General features: G+C 38.7%; 1 long non-coding RNA gene across 1 annotated transcript; it reads right to left on the bottom strand.

Annotated features, from left to right (window-relative positions):
- Positions 1-11,635: 11,635 nt before the first annotated feature.
- LOC129498345 (uncharacterized) lies at positions 11,636-15,347 on the bottom strand. Its single transcript, XR_008662107.1, has 3 exons — positions 15,076-15,347; positions 13,758-13,952; positions 11,636-11,958 (listed from the first exon to the last, which is right to left on the bottom strand). It is a non-coding gene; the product is annotated as an uncharacterized LOC129498345 (long non-coding RNA).
- Positions 15,348-15,438: the final 91 nt, after the last annotated feature.

The following is a 15,438-nucleotide window of genomic DNA, read 5'->3' on the forward strand; positions in this document are numbered from 1 at the left end:
ATAGCCAAAACAATCATGAAAAAGAACCAAATTGGAGAACTCATTTGATTTCAAAATTTACTATAAAAGACAGTATAGCATTGAGATAAGGATAGAAATGCATATCAATGGATTAGAACTTAGGAGTCCAAAAATAAACTCTTACATTTACAATCAATTGATTTTTGACAAGGGTGCCAAGACAATTCAATGGGAGGAAAATAGTCTTCTACAAATGGTGCTAGATAAACTACATATACACATGCAAAAAAATTATACTCTTTCTTTGTATCACACACAAAAGTTAACTCAAAATAGATCAAATACACAAATGTAAGGAATAAAATTATAACTCATAGAAGAAAATAGTAAATCTTTGTGACCTTGTATTAGGTAATGGTTTATTAGATATGACAAAACTTTAAGGGAAAACTTTAAGGGAAAAAAGAAAAACATTTATAAATTGAATTTCATCAAATTTAACTTTTGTTCCACAAACAATATGAGTAAAACCTACAGAATAGAACTGTTATACGTAATAGTTAATAAGACAATCCAATTAAAAATGGGAAAAGGAGGGGACATAGGTGGCTCAATCAGTTAGGAGTCTGGCTCTTGATTTTGGATCAAGTCATGATCTCAGGGTTGTGAGACTGAGCTCTGAGTTGGGGTCTGTGCTGGTCATGGAGCCTGCTTACGGTTCTTTGTCTCTCCCTCTCTCACTGCCCCTCCCCATCTCTCTCTAAAAAGAGGAAAAGGATCAGAAAACACATTTCTCCAAATATTTATGAAATCTAATTAGCACATGAAAAGAATGAAAAGATGCTCAATTTCATTTGCCATTAGGAAATGTAAAGCAAAGAAATATGGCTAAAATAAAAAAAGGCAATAACAGGTATTGGCAAGGATGTGAAGAAATTAGGACCCTTATCCATAACTAGTGATAAGTAAAAACATATGTACACAAAACTCATATAAAAATGCTCATAGCAGTGTCATTCATAATAGCCAAAAAGTGGAAACAATCCAAATGTCCTTCACCTGATGAATGGATTAAGAAAATATAGTATGTTCACACAATGTACTATTATTTGGCAATTAAAAGGAATGAAGTACAGACACATGCTATAACGTGGATGAAACTTAAAACATTTTACAAAATAAAAGGAACTAATCATAGTATATATATATATATTCTATTATTCCATTTGCATGAAATGTTCTGCTTAGGCAAATTCAGAGATACAGAAAGTAGTTTATTGGTTATAGAGGCTTAGGTGGGTAATGCAGGGTCAGTAAGGGGATATGGAGAGTGAAAATAAGGTATATTTTTTGGTGTTAAAATGCTCTAAAATTAGATTGTACTGATGGTTGCACAACTCTGTGATATAATAACATCCATTGACTTGTATACTTTTTAAAAATATTTTATTTATTTATGAGAGAGAGAGAGAGAGAGAGAGAGAGAGAGAGAGAGGCAGAGACACAGGCAGAGGGAGAAGCAGGCTCCATGCTGGGAGCCTGATATGGGACTCGATCCCAGGACTCCAGGATTGCGCTCTGGGCCAAAGGCAGGCGCTACACCGCTGAGCCACCTAGGGATCCCCGACTTGTTTACTTTTTTTTAAAACTAAAAAAAAAAAAATTATTGGAGTTCAATTTGCCAACATACAGCATAACACCCTGTGCTCATCCCGCCAAGTGCCCCCCTCAGTGCCCATCACCCAGTCACCCCCAAACCTCCACCCACCTCCCTTTCCACTACCCCTTGTTCGTTTCCCATAGTTAGGTGTCTCTCATATTTTTGCACCCTCACTGATACTTTCACTCATTTTCTCTCCTTTCCCCCTTATGCCCTTTCACTAATTTTTATATTCCCCAAATAAATGAGACCATAAAATGTTTGTCCTTCTCTGATTGATTTATTTCACTCAGCATAACACTCTCCAGTTCCATCCACGTCAAAGCAAATGGTGGGTATTTGTCGTTTTTAATGGCTGAGTAATATTCCATTGTATACATAAACCACAGCTTTATCCATTCATCTTTCAATGGACACCGAGGCTCCTTCCACAGTTTGGCTATTGTGGACATTGCTGCTAGAAACATCAGGTGCAGGTGTCCCGGCGCTTCGCTGCATCTGTATCTTTTGGGTAAATCCCCAGCAGTGCAATTGCTGGGTCAGGGCAGATCTATTTTTAACTCTTTGAGGAACCTCCACACAGTTTCCAGAGTGGCTGCACCAGTTCACATTCCCACCAACAGTGAAGAGGGTTCCCCTTTCTCCACATCCTCTCCAACGTTTGTGGTTTCCTGCCTTGTTAATTTTGAAAAGACACCTCACTAAAGAAGTTTTATAACATGCATATTCAAATAAACACATGAAAAGTTGTTCAATCAACATGGATACTCATCAGGGAAATATAAGGTAAAACTACCATGAGCTATTGTTACCCATCCATTAGAAGGGCTAAAACTAAAATAAGAACATCTGACAATATACAGTGTCTATGAGGATGTAGAACAACTGTATTTCTCATACATTTCTATTGGGAATGCAAAAGCACAGCTAGTTTGCATACTAGTCCTGCAGTTCTTAAAAAGTTAAACATACATGTACCACACAATTCAGTATCCTATGCTCTTTGGTGTTTACTCAAGAAAAATAAAAACATGTTCTACAAAGTTTTTTCCATGGATGTCTTTAGCAACTTTATTCATAATAGCCCAAACTGGAAGAAACTCAAGTGTTCATGAACAGGTGAATGGATAAACAGACCATCCTATATTCATTCAATGGAATACTGCTCAGCAACAAAAAGGAATAAACTATTGATGCTCCCAACAATATTAATGAATCTCAAGCGACTTATGTCAAGTGAAAGAAGACAGACAAAATAGACTACATATTCTAGGATTCCATTCACATGAAAATCTAGAAAAGGCAAACTGCAATGAAGGAAAAACCAGATCAATAAATGTCTAGTATTTGGGCTAGAGGTAGAGGAAAAGATTAAATGTAATGGGCCATGAAGGAACTTTTTGGGGTGACATCTATTTTCTCCAGATTGTTGTGTGATTATATAGTGGTATAAATTTATCATGAATCATTGATTTACACAATGACAAGGGATAAATTTTACTGAATGTAAATTATACCTCAATATAGAATAAAGTTTTTAGAAAAAAATCAAAGAAATGTGGGGTTTCTGGTAGTAGAGAATTGCTATAGGTTGAATGTTTGCTTTTCCCCTAAAATTCATATGTTGAAATCTAATTCCCACTGTGATGATGGTAGGAGGCAGAGCCTTGGGGAGGTGCTCAGGTCAGGAAGGTAGACTCCCCGTTAATGGGAGTAGTACTTTTACAAAAGATAACCAGGAGGGCTCCCTTGCCCCTTCTTCCATGAAAGGACACAGTGAAAAGAACCAGGAACTGGACTCCCACCAAATACTGGATCTGATGGTACCTTGATCTTAGACTTCCCAGCTTCTAGGAATTTAAGAAATAATTTTATGTTACTTGTAAAGCTGTTCAGTCCATGGCATTTTGTTATAACAGCCCAAGTGAATGAAAAAAAAGAAATTAAGAAGGGATTATTGGTAGTAACAAAGTGAAATCCATTGATGTTAGCCAATCCTTATGTGAGGCATAAAAAGACTGAAGTCAATATCCCTAACTCCCAGAACAAAGACTTAACCACTATATCACATTCTCAGTTCTTTTTGGTGTGTGCAATATTATTGTATATGAATCCAAAGCATTTTTAAAAAGAGCGAAACATTAATAAGTTTCAAAATAAAATATATTGAGCTTCTGACATGATTACTAGCCAGTAATCTCAGAGGAGGATCATACTCTAGGATTAGTCTGGGTTAAGTGAACCCTGACACAAAGATCTGAGGGCAAGAAATCTATTTGGGATATTTTCTATGTGGATAAAAGCATTAACACACCAGGACTAAGATTGCTATCCTGAGGCCCGCTTGCAAGGTTGGAACTTGGCCGGCTTCAGGAAGCTTGAATTTTGAGAGAGTTCCCAAAATCCTTATAAGAATGGCTCACTGGGGACACCTAGGTGGCTCAGTGGTTGAGCGTCTGCCTTTGCCTCAGGACATGATCTCGGGATCCAGGATGGAGTCCCACATCAGGCTCCTTGCATGGAGCCTGCTTCTCCCTCTACCTGTGTCTCTGCTTCTCTCTGTGTGTGTCTCTCATGAATAAATAAATAAACTCCTAAAAAAAAAAAAAGAATGGCCCACTGTGCCTAAACTGCATGCAAACAATGTGGTTTGTGCTAAACACCTATTTTTCCTTTTGGATTTGGGCACCTGCCAAGCAGAGGGTGCCTGCCTATAGGACCAACTCTTATTAAAGACTTTGGGCATTGAGTCTCTAATGAGATTCCCTAGTAAACAGCTTTTCAAACATGTCACAGCTTGTTGCTGTGGGAATAAACAACGTCCTATGTGATTTACTGGAGGAGAAATTTTGAAAGCTCATTTCTAGTTTCCTTTGGGTTTTATCCTGTGCACCTTTTCTTTTTGCTTTTTGTCCTTCAGCTGTAATAAATCATATCCATGAATATGACTATATACTCAGTTGTGTGAATCCTCTTAGTAAATCACTGAACCTAGGGGCAGGGAGTCTTGAAGATCCCCAACAGAGGTGATCCCAGAAGACATGAAGAAAGGAAGGAATGATGGCCCTTAAAAGGATATATTATTAAATAAGTTGCCAGAGCAGGCAATCAGGACAAAATTTTTCCTGGGGAATATGCACTTCAGAGTTATCCACTCAAGTGGCAAGAGGGAGGTGATATTTAATTAACAGTTGGTATTAATTGTCTGGAACCTTTAGCCCACCCTGTGTAGAGGCCCAGCGGACCCTGGGAGCCATAGCCAGCCCTGAAGCAAAGAGGTGAAGCTGGAAGTTATACGTGCTTGTATGGAAATTATACATGCCTGTGGAGGATATGGTGGGACATAGAACTACTGTCCAGTCATTTTCCATGCTACCCTATCCATTGCCTTCCCTAGGGTGAAATACTTGTACCTTATTCCCCCTAGAGAGCCCTTGCCTTCCAGGAGAGTCCTTTTTAAGCTGCAGTCGGCCCAGGGCAGCGAGAGCTCCAGGGAGAATCTGCCTTATCCATAAAAGACAGAAATAAGGTCTTTACTCTCCCCCTGCTTTCAAGTCCCGGTCACAGGAAGCCCTGCCAGGGTTTACTGTTTTCTTTTGTTTTACCTCTTTACTAGCCCAGACTAATTAGTAGGATCAAGAGTAGGCTTCCTCTCCCATAGAACGGGCACCCAGTGTGAGCCTCTAGCTCTCTCTCCTCAGGACAGAGGCTCCTTCATCAGGCTGCATTACTGAGGGATACTCTAGCTGGGTATAGTGTAGGCTCATCTACCCTGCCAGCTCTTGGTAGACTGTCTATATTCCCCAGAACTTCTGGCTTACTTACAGTTTCCTCATTCTTTCTTTTCCTACTTCCACAGCTAGAAACTCACCATTCATTTAAATATTCTTTTAAATCCCAGTTTAATTAACAGTTATATTAGGTTCAGGTGTACAATATAATTTTTCAACAATTCTATGTATTTCTCAGTGTTCATCAAAGTAAGTGTACTCTCAATCTGTTTCAAGTGTACTCCTTTGTCTTTTCCATCAGTTCCTCCACCTACCTCTCCTCTGGCAACCACCAGCTTCTTCTCTGTATTTAAAAGTCTGTTTCTTTATCTTTTGTTTAAACTTTGTTCATTTGTTTTGTTTCTTTAATTTCCACATATAAATGAAGTTATGTGGTATTTCTCTGACTTATTTCATTTAGCATTGTACTCTCCAGTCCATCCATGTTGCAAACGGCAAGATTTCATTCTTTTTTATTTGATTGTATAACACATCTTCTTTCTTCATTTATTTTGTAGATGGACACTTGGCTTGTTTATATTATTTGGCTACTGTAAATAATGCTGCAATAAACATGGGGGTGCATGTCTTTTTGAATTAGTGTTTTCATTTTCTTCTAAAATTTTATTTAAATTCTAGTGTTTTCATTTCTTTGTAAATATCCAGTAGTGGAATTACTGGGTCGTGTAATAATTCTATTTTTAATTTTTTGAGAAAACTCCATACTGTTTTCCACAGTGGTTGCACCAGTTTGCATTCCCATCAATAGAGCATGAGGGCTCCTTTTCTTTACCACATCTTCACCAACATTTGTTATTTCTTGTGTTTTTGATTCCAGGCATTCTGACAGGAGTAAAATGTTATTTCATTGTGTTTTAATTTGCATTTCTCTGATGATGACTAGAAAGTCATCACTTACAACATGGGGATAATAAAAGTATCTATCTCACAGGGTTGTGAGAATTATGTCAGATAAAACCAGAGAAGTGCTTAAAACTGCTTGGAATACAGTAAGAAGTTGATATTATTATGTATGTATAAATAGTTGGTAGATATATATTTATTAGGAAAAAATGGAAAGCCCAGATTGCTTCAACCTGCTCATTGAAATGCATCAGGAGACTAGAAAGGCAGTAGATTCTTCAGGAACACTTAGCTGATTTTCAATTTCAGCTTCTGAAAAATTTCAAAAGTTCTAGGCACAATACTATTCCTCTCAAACAGTTGTGAATGATTTACCAGCTCAACTCCTAAATTCAAGTTTGCTAGGTAGACTTAGTGAAATTCTTGTTCAAGAAATGGAAGGTAATAAAATGAAAATTCTTATAAACTCCGCGTCAGCTTCTATTACCCATACAGGTTAATCTTACCTTTAAAAAAATAGCTCAATACTTGCAGAGCAGACTTGAAAAACCCTCCTTCTATAACTGCTTGTGAGGAGAACAGAGAAGCCATCGCCAGAAACCTGGAATGCTCAAATCAGAAACATACAGACACCACAGGGCCTCACACACACAATGAGATGAGCCAGTCCTGTGGCCACAGACGATTAGCAACAGACATTTAGCAAGCACAGTAGAAGTAAGAGGATAATCCTGGGAATTCGTTTGTGACACTGCATTTCAGGTGACCTTGCGACCAGAGTACAAAAGAACTCAGGACAGTCCAGCAACTGGAACAAAGGCTGTAAGACCAAAAAGGGACTGAGCCAGCAGGTGACAATGTGTAGCAGAACTTCCACAGTGCAAAGAAAGAAATTCAGAATGGAGATGATTCCTTAGCTACACTTGACTGAAGGTTATCGTAAGGAGCGATTTAACTGTTGGTATCAGAACTCAGTGTGTATCATGTTTATTGATCGTTTAATGAATATTGTGCTTATTCTAGAATGGGAGTTTGGCTATTCTCAACTAACCTTTTGTAGGATTTATTAAAACTTTTAGGACCTTTTTTGATATATCCTATTTTGATGTACCCTACTCCTATGTTCTCATTTTTCTGCTGGGACTCTACTGATAAAATATTCAAAAATACAATCTATATGCCATTTAATTAACTTTGATAACAAACATGCCTGATACTGAAGATAAATAACACAGCTCTAATCTGTGACCTCAACCTTCTTTTTGATTTGAAAATTACCTACTTTTTGAAGTAAGGAATATTCAAGATCTACAGTTTAATACTCTTAAGTTTGCTAAGATCTCTGTCTCCTTTAGTCCACAAGGTAATCAATGCAAGGATTCTCTGGTCCTTAAGATCATCCTTGCCAATTTTTCTTAATCCAAAAATGCTTTAGAAATTCATGTCAGGATCAATTTTATGAAGGTAAGCTAAGACATTTTCATTTTATGTTTGGAGACTGTAATAAGTGAACAAGACATTGTCCTTGGCTGGAGAGGGGTCTGTTGAGTACAGGTAAGGACACCCTCTAGTTTTTCTGTATCTGTGTAGGTCATTTCAACAGGGACAGAAATGCAGTTTAGTTCTCATTGCCCATAACTTTTGTCTTGAACTTAGCTAACTTTTGTTATCAGATCAAAACTACCACATGCTGTTTAAATCAGAATATGCTAAATTGTTATTCTTTAGCCCTTCAGAAAGCTCTTTCCTGCTAAGCATATTAGTCTTGGGTTTTTTATTTATTATTTTTATTTTTTAAAGATTTTACTTATTTATTCATGAGAGACAGAGAGAGAGAGAGAGAGAGAGAGAGAGAGATAGGTAGAAAGAGAAGCAGGCTTCATGAAGGGAGCCCGATGCAGAACTCGAGCCTGGAACTCCAGGATCATGCCCTGGGCCAAAGGCAGGCGCTCAACCGCTGAGCCACCCAGGCGTTCCAGGTTTTTTAAAAAAGACTTATCCTTTGGAAAGTCTTGCCTAGTTTACCTAGTGAACATAGGCAGTGGATTTTTAAAGAGTTATTGTACTAAGATATATGAACTGAGAGGGCTGTACTAGAATCTACCCTTTAAAAGTAGCACTAGAGTGACCTCCACTGGCCAAACAGCTTTATTGGCTTACGTGAGAGAGAGCTTACCTCTGAAATAACAAAGAAAGAGCATCTGGAGACAGATGTTCTAAATAGCTGAATATGCCAATCCAAATGCCAATGAATATGCCAATGAATCCAAATGCCAAATGCTTTAAAAATTTATATCCACTATTGTAAACATTTCTTTGTTATTTTTTTATAAATCTATGCTGCATATGCCAGTCTAACTAGGCAAAAACTCAAAAGCTTGACAATATAGTCTCTTGGTGAGGCTGTGGGAAACAGGTATTTTCACAGCAAATAGTATTACAACCCCTCTAAAAGGAAATTTGGAATACCTAACAAAACCATATAGGCACTTATCCTTTGACTCAGCAATTGCATGTCAGCCTGAACAGAAACTTCCAGCAATATAAAAATACATATGCAAAGATTATTCAATGCAACATGATTTGTAATTGCAGAATATTGAATGCTTAATAAATGCCCAAATATAGGAAAGTGGTTGAATAAACTATAGTACATATATAACACACAGTGTTACACAGGTATAAAAAAGAATAAGTAAGATCTATAAGAAGGGATATGGAGGATTTTTCAGGATGTTGTTAGAGAGAAACAACTTTTAATAACTGACATCTGTATTAACATTGTTTTTTGACCTAACCAGGAGATAGTTTGAACTTTAGTACTAGAAATTTGTGCTGATTCGGGGATCATAGAGATGGGTGAGGAAGGCATTTTAAGTCTTTGTCTTTCCTGGGCCAGCCCTGTGGAAATATTCACTAATGGATTCTATGTGTGGCAGGTCACTTCTCTCAATAGAGAGAGAGGTAGATACATACAAACATTCATAGGGATCCAAAACAGATAATAAATTGTGTTTACGTTTAGATGTCTGAATTGAACACATATTGACTCTGCCATGTTGCAGTATTTACAGACAAATTATGCTTGAATATAGATGCAACAGGTGGACCAGAGTCCAGTGAGTTTGTTGACTCCAAGATTTTACAATGATCTGTTTGACGTAGGTGTGTGTTGATTTAAATTTCAAGCTTAGAGTGGAGAAGACCTTGTTACTTCCCAAGTGATAAAACCTGCCCCGCATCTGCAGTGGTGTGCTCATATTTCCCTTTCTGTTGTCATTCTTCCCACGGGCTGGTTGTTTTAATTTTTTTCTCATCCTTTACTTTTTCTTCTCACTTTAAATTTCAGAGGTTATCTTTGTTGTACAGCTTTGTTATATTCATGACTTTATAGATTTGTTTGTTCTGTTAAGCTGTGGGTTCCTTGATACTTGCACCTGCGCTGTAGGAACTGGGCACTGAAAAGGTTGCCCACACTTATCCCTGGAGTGAGCATGTGCCTTTCAGCCTAAGATGTCTCTCCTGTGCTGTCTACTGACAAAGCTTCACTATGTGCCAGGGGCAAAGGAAAAACATTTAAATTATCACAGACCAGGTGAAAAGAATGAGCTGCGGCAGTAACCACAAATCTATGTTAAGGTGTGTCTATATACACTTCCTGTGGCTGTTCCTCCGATAGCTTTATTTTTTCTTTTTTTCATTCTCTTTCTCTTCTTCAGTATGTTATTCATAAGTACGTGCACAAGTCTATGAAACATACTTCCATAACCATGATAGATGAATAGATAAATGTACAGGTAGAGGTAGGCATATGGATGACTACATAGCTGGACACAAAAAGAGAAAAATAGAAATAAACAGATATATATATATATATATATATACATAGATTAAAAACTATCATAGTAAGACACATATCTTTTTTTTTTTTTTTTTTTTTTTTTTTTTAATTTTTATTTATTTATGATATTCAGAGAGAGAGAGAGAGAGAGAGAGAGGCAGAGACACAGGCAGAGGGAGAAGCAGGCTCCATGCACCGGGAGCCCGACGTGGGATTCGATCCTGGAGCCCGACGTGGGATTCGATCCTGGGTCTCCAGGATCGCGCCCTGGGCCAAAGGCAGGCGCCAAACCGCTGCGCCACCCAGGGATCCCCAAGACACATATCTTTATTAAAAACTGAAGTCTGAAGGGCATAAATATAGTCACTGGCAATAGAAATTTAGGGAAATTTGAGATGGCATTTCATCTTGGGCATGGTACCTATCTTTGTTTCCAATTTACCAGCCTTTCTCCTCATCCTGACATCCCAATTTCATATCTTTGGAAGCAGGCCCCTTCTCTTTAATTAGTTTTCAAAACAGATAATAAGGATGTGCCAATCTGGGGGTCTGCATATGAATAGAAACACATGTATTTACTCTTATACTTTACACTCATACACATTTTGGTTCTAAGTGTCTCACTGAGACCCAAGGGTCAGCAGCTCTGACCACTGAGGTGTAAGAGCTCTCTTTCCCAGTACCTACTTTTCCCAGTAAGAAATCTCTTGTGTTTCTTTAGGAGTATGCTCATATTTACTTTCTCAAGCTTTTTTTTCCAAGGGGCTGTTTTTGGTGGTGTTAATTTTTTCCTTTCTTTTCATCCTCATCTTGTAATTCTTTATTCTGTATCTCTTTATTATTGTTTTGTCATATTGCCTCATATATTTCCAATAGGTCTGTACTTTTTGTATTTTTAATATTTTTTTTCATTCAGTGGAATAGTCATATATATTAACATAATATCTTTTGCAATCTCTTTCCTTCTTTTAACCAGTTCTTTCAAGTAGGTCATACAGCAATTTATGGTCTAATTTTTGTCTATTCACTAATCTGTATTGAAACCCCAGTGAATTATTTATTCTGCTTCTTCAGGACTCAAATTTGCCATAAACAAATGAGGAAAACAACAGAATTATTCTATTGGAGGTGAATAAAATAAATCTAAATGGTTCTTAGGCATTTTTCTATATAATAAAAAGCATCATTTACTGAGCATGGAAACATTCTTTTAGATCTTTATAAAAAAAGTTTGGCCATAGAGGATCAGATCCATAAAGACTGCTTTTTGGCTTTAATTATTTTAGATGCAAAACTTCATATTTAGAAAACATTAAGACTAGTATTTATTTCTCACTATCATTCATATTTTTTCCATATGAAGACATTAAATTAACATTCTTAAAAATCTCACAATCACCTTGGCAACCCAATAAGTATGCAGGTCACAAATATGATTTTTGCTGATGGAAAAATTAAGGTGCAGAAATGTGCAATGAGTCCAAGTCATATACTAAGTATCTTTTCTTATTGAAAAATCACTTCTATTTCAATCAACTTTTAAATCATGTCTAATAAAAACATCATTTCAACTTTATGGCACGCTACCTAATTCTTTGTAAAAGAGTGAATTTTATATTCTGGGCAAAGGAAGCAGATACTCAAGTGGATTTCGAAATATTGCAAACATATTTTTGAGAGAAATGTTAAGGAACAAAAAATAGCATTACCTGAGTCCCAGAGTTGAGAGTTGAGGGAAGAGCTTTCTCCACACTGGAGACAGTCAAAGGCAAGGTATCAGGCAAAATATATGGAAGAAACAGATTCTCGGATCATGATGGTAATGTTAAAAAAATTCCCCAAAAAACAAAACAATGAAAAACCTAAAGGAGACAGTTAAAGAATGATTACTATATGAATTAGCCAAGGCTCCCCAGAACTCCTAGTTGGGTACCTTTCTATTTTCTGGGCTACCATTTTTGCCAATTCTGAAATATAGGGGTAATCTCATCCTATACTATTTAGTCCCATGATTTAAATCAATCTAGTTATTTTTACCAGACTTCCAAAGCTTTCCTTTGCACATCTTCCATATAGAATTGGATGACGCTGGTATGGCACTTGATGTGCTTTTGTATCCCTTTCTAAGTCTTTGTATATGGTAGTATTTTTGTGTTTTGCCTTAACTACTTTAATCCCTTCCCCTGGCCCCTGGCCCCTGAATCTTCTACATTCTTAGAGATCAAGCTCACTTATTACTGTGTCTGGGATCCCAAGCAGAACCAGATACTCCTCACTCTTGCCCCACATTAGAAAACTCAAACTGCTAGTGTGGAGGTGTGGGGAGGTGGGGTGGATGTGGGCCACAGAGGGAAAGAAGGCACTGAAGAGGACTAATGAGGTTTTCAGCCTGGCTTCCACATAGGATGGAAATACAAGGAACGTTCTAAGCCACCCAGCCCTCTGGAGGAGTGGTAGACAGCAAAGGCATGTGAAAGCTGAATCTAGACTAACTTAAGGTTTTCAAGAGAACCTTAGTCTCTTTTCTATGGGCTAACTTTGCTTCAGAGGCTGCAGACATTGTCACACCAATGAAAGTGGCTGGTCAATCTAACTATGTTGCGTCCCAGGTAATAGTCTATACCTATGCCCTCATTCTTATTTTTCCATGACATGGTAATTATAAAGTCAATCTGCTTGACTATCAATAGGTCATACCGTAATAGGACTCACAGAAAAGTTGAAAGACTAGTACAAAGGTTTTCCATATATCTGGAACCCAGATCCCCTAAATGTTATTAACATTTCACCACATCGTTTTCTCTCTCTGTATACATATACACACGTATGTAAGTGTGTAAGCCATATACACAATTTAAAATTTTCTAGCAGCCACATTAAAAGCAGGTAAAATTAATTGTAATATCTTGTTTGACCCAATATATGTATGGTAGCATTTTAACATGCGATCAGGATAAAAATTAACATCATATTTTCTTTTCTGTCATACAAAATTTTTGAAATCTGGTGTGTATTTTATACGTACAGTACATCTCAATTAGTAGCCACACTTCAAGCGCTCAATAGCCACACACAGGGATGGCTACCTAATGGACAGCAGAAATACTGATGATCTTTCAAGCTATGGGACTGGATGAGTAAAAGACAGCCCAGGACTGGGTCTTGGAGCACTTGAACATTAAGGATGCAAATCAAAAAAAAAAAAAAAAAAAGAGGAGCTGATAAATGAAACAGCAAGTGACAGGCTAGTCGACTAGGAGGAAAACAAGGCAAACATAGTGTCAAGTGGCCATAAAGGAGGAGACTGTCAACTGCATCAACTGAGGAGGAGAAGTAAAACGAGGACAGAGAAGTGATCCCTGTAATTGGGAAAATGCAATTGTTAGACATCTTGGCAAGACTGCTTCAATGGACTGGGTGCTGCTCTTTTAGAACTGAAGAGAGAACGGGAGGTGCAAAGTGGAGACCTCATGTGCGGACATTTCAAAGGCCACAAGCTCCAAACTAATCAATCTCCTCTGATGCTCTCCCCCACTCTCCTCCTATACTCTGACCTCTGTTTGAGGCCTATGCTAGATACCTGGGAAACACTGACTCCGTTTCTTTCAGACCTTGTATGCCATTCACAAAGACATCCCTGTTTCACCTCCTAAATACTTACTGTTCTCCTTTGCTCCGTCCATATTTCCTCTTGCAGGCCCTTGCCACCTCTAATCTTCCTGATACCTAGTACTCCTCGCTGAAATTAGATCTCTAGGACTGTCACTCTCAAAATCCTTTTTGTAAAGCCTTGAGACATGCAGAAAGGTGGGTCGAGAAGGGGGCCGGGATCGGGTGGTGCCGCCAGATTGAATTTCTAAAAACACAAATCGTGTATTCTTGCCATTCTGCTACAAAAAAACCTTGCATGGCTCTTTGTGGAACAGCTCTAGTGTTGCTACTCTTGGATTCCTCTCTCAATCCCAAATACACACACACACACACATCCAGTTCTGGTTCATGCTAGCATTTTTATTATCCCTTCTACCCACCCCTCCGCCCTCTTCCAGTAACCCATCCCCTGAAACAGGCAGCACGACCGGCTCATTTTCACTAATTCTTTTTTTTTATTTAATGATTATATATCATTATATATTATATGTTACACATATGTTATATATATATGTCATATATATATATATATATTCTTTCATCCCCCACTTCAAAAATTCCCTTGTCTATGTGATCAATGACTGTCAAGTGGCCAAATCCAATGATCAGTTGTTGTGTCTTATTTTTGGTTCTCCTTCCTCCCTGCAAGCTCCTTTTGCATCCCCTTTTGGTAGTTTCTCCTCACCTTGCTGACCTTGCAATATTGCAGTTTCTGTTTCTATTCAATCCTTAAGTGATATTTCCATAAATGCAAAAACAATCAGTATGCTTGCATTTTCTACGTTTTTATTTCCAACCTCGATCTTATTTTTGAACTTTTGAGTCACACTTCCAAGTAGCTATGTAATACTGACATTTGCAAATTTAATAGGTAATTTTCATTCTCTCTCTCTGTGTGTGTCTCTCATAAATAAATAAAATCTTTAAAAAATAATGCCACTGTTCTCTGTACCCCTTTCTTAACACCAACTTCCTTGCCAGTATCAGACACTCTATAAATTTTGCTCTAGTAATTCTTTCCTAGCTTTTTTTATAAAAAAAGATTTTATTGATTTATTCATGGAGGCACACACACACAGAGAGGCAGAGACACAGGCAGAGGGAGAAGCAGGCTCCATGCACCGGGAGCCCGACGTGGGACTCGATCCAGGGTCTCCAGGGTCTCCAGGGTCTCCAGGGTCACGCCCTGGGCTGAAGGCGGCGCTAAACCGCTGGGCCACCGGGGCTGCCCAGTAAATGAAATCTTGGAAAACTATTGCCACATTCACAAACTATGCTCACCACATTCATCCATTCATCATAGTTTTTTTTTTTTTTTCCTTAAGTACCATCTTTTGTCATTGTTTCCAACCAAACTGCAAACTCCTGGAGGTCCGAGAGCTCGTCTCCCGACATCTGTACCCGGCAGGTCAGCGGACACACCGCCAGGTGTTCAATCCAAAGTGTGAGTGTGACCAGCTGTCAGAGGCCGCGAGAAGGGGGGCGCGTCTTTCCGCGTCTCCGGGCCTCGCCGGACGGGAGGCCCGCACTTTCCCGGGGCGGAGCTGCGCGGCGCCGCCACCACAGCAGGGCGGGAGCCCACAGGGGAGCCACCGCGGCAGTCCCCGGGGGCGGGGGGCGGCGGGCGGCGAAGCCCCGCCCCCTCCCCTCCCGCGGGCAGGCCGCGCCGGCCACGTGACCGCGGCCGCTCA

This window comes from Nyctereutes procyonoides, unplaced genomic scaffold, assembly GCF_905146905.1.
Source record: "Nyctereutes procyonoides isolate TBG_1078 unplaced genomic scaffold, NYPRO_anot_genome, whole genome shotgun sequence".
Taxonomy (NCBI): domain Eukaryota; kingdom Metazoa; phylum Chordata; class Mammalia; order Carnivora; family Canidae; genus Nyctereutes; species Nyctereutes procyonoides.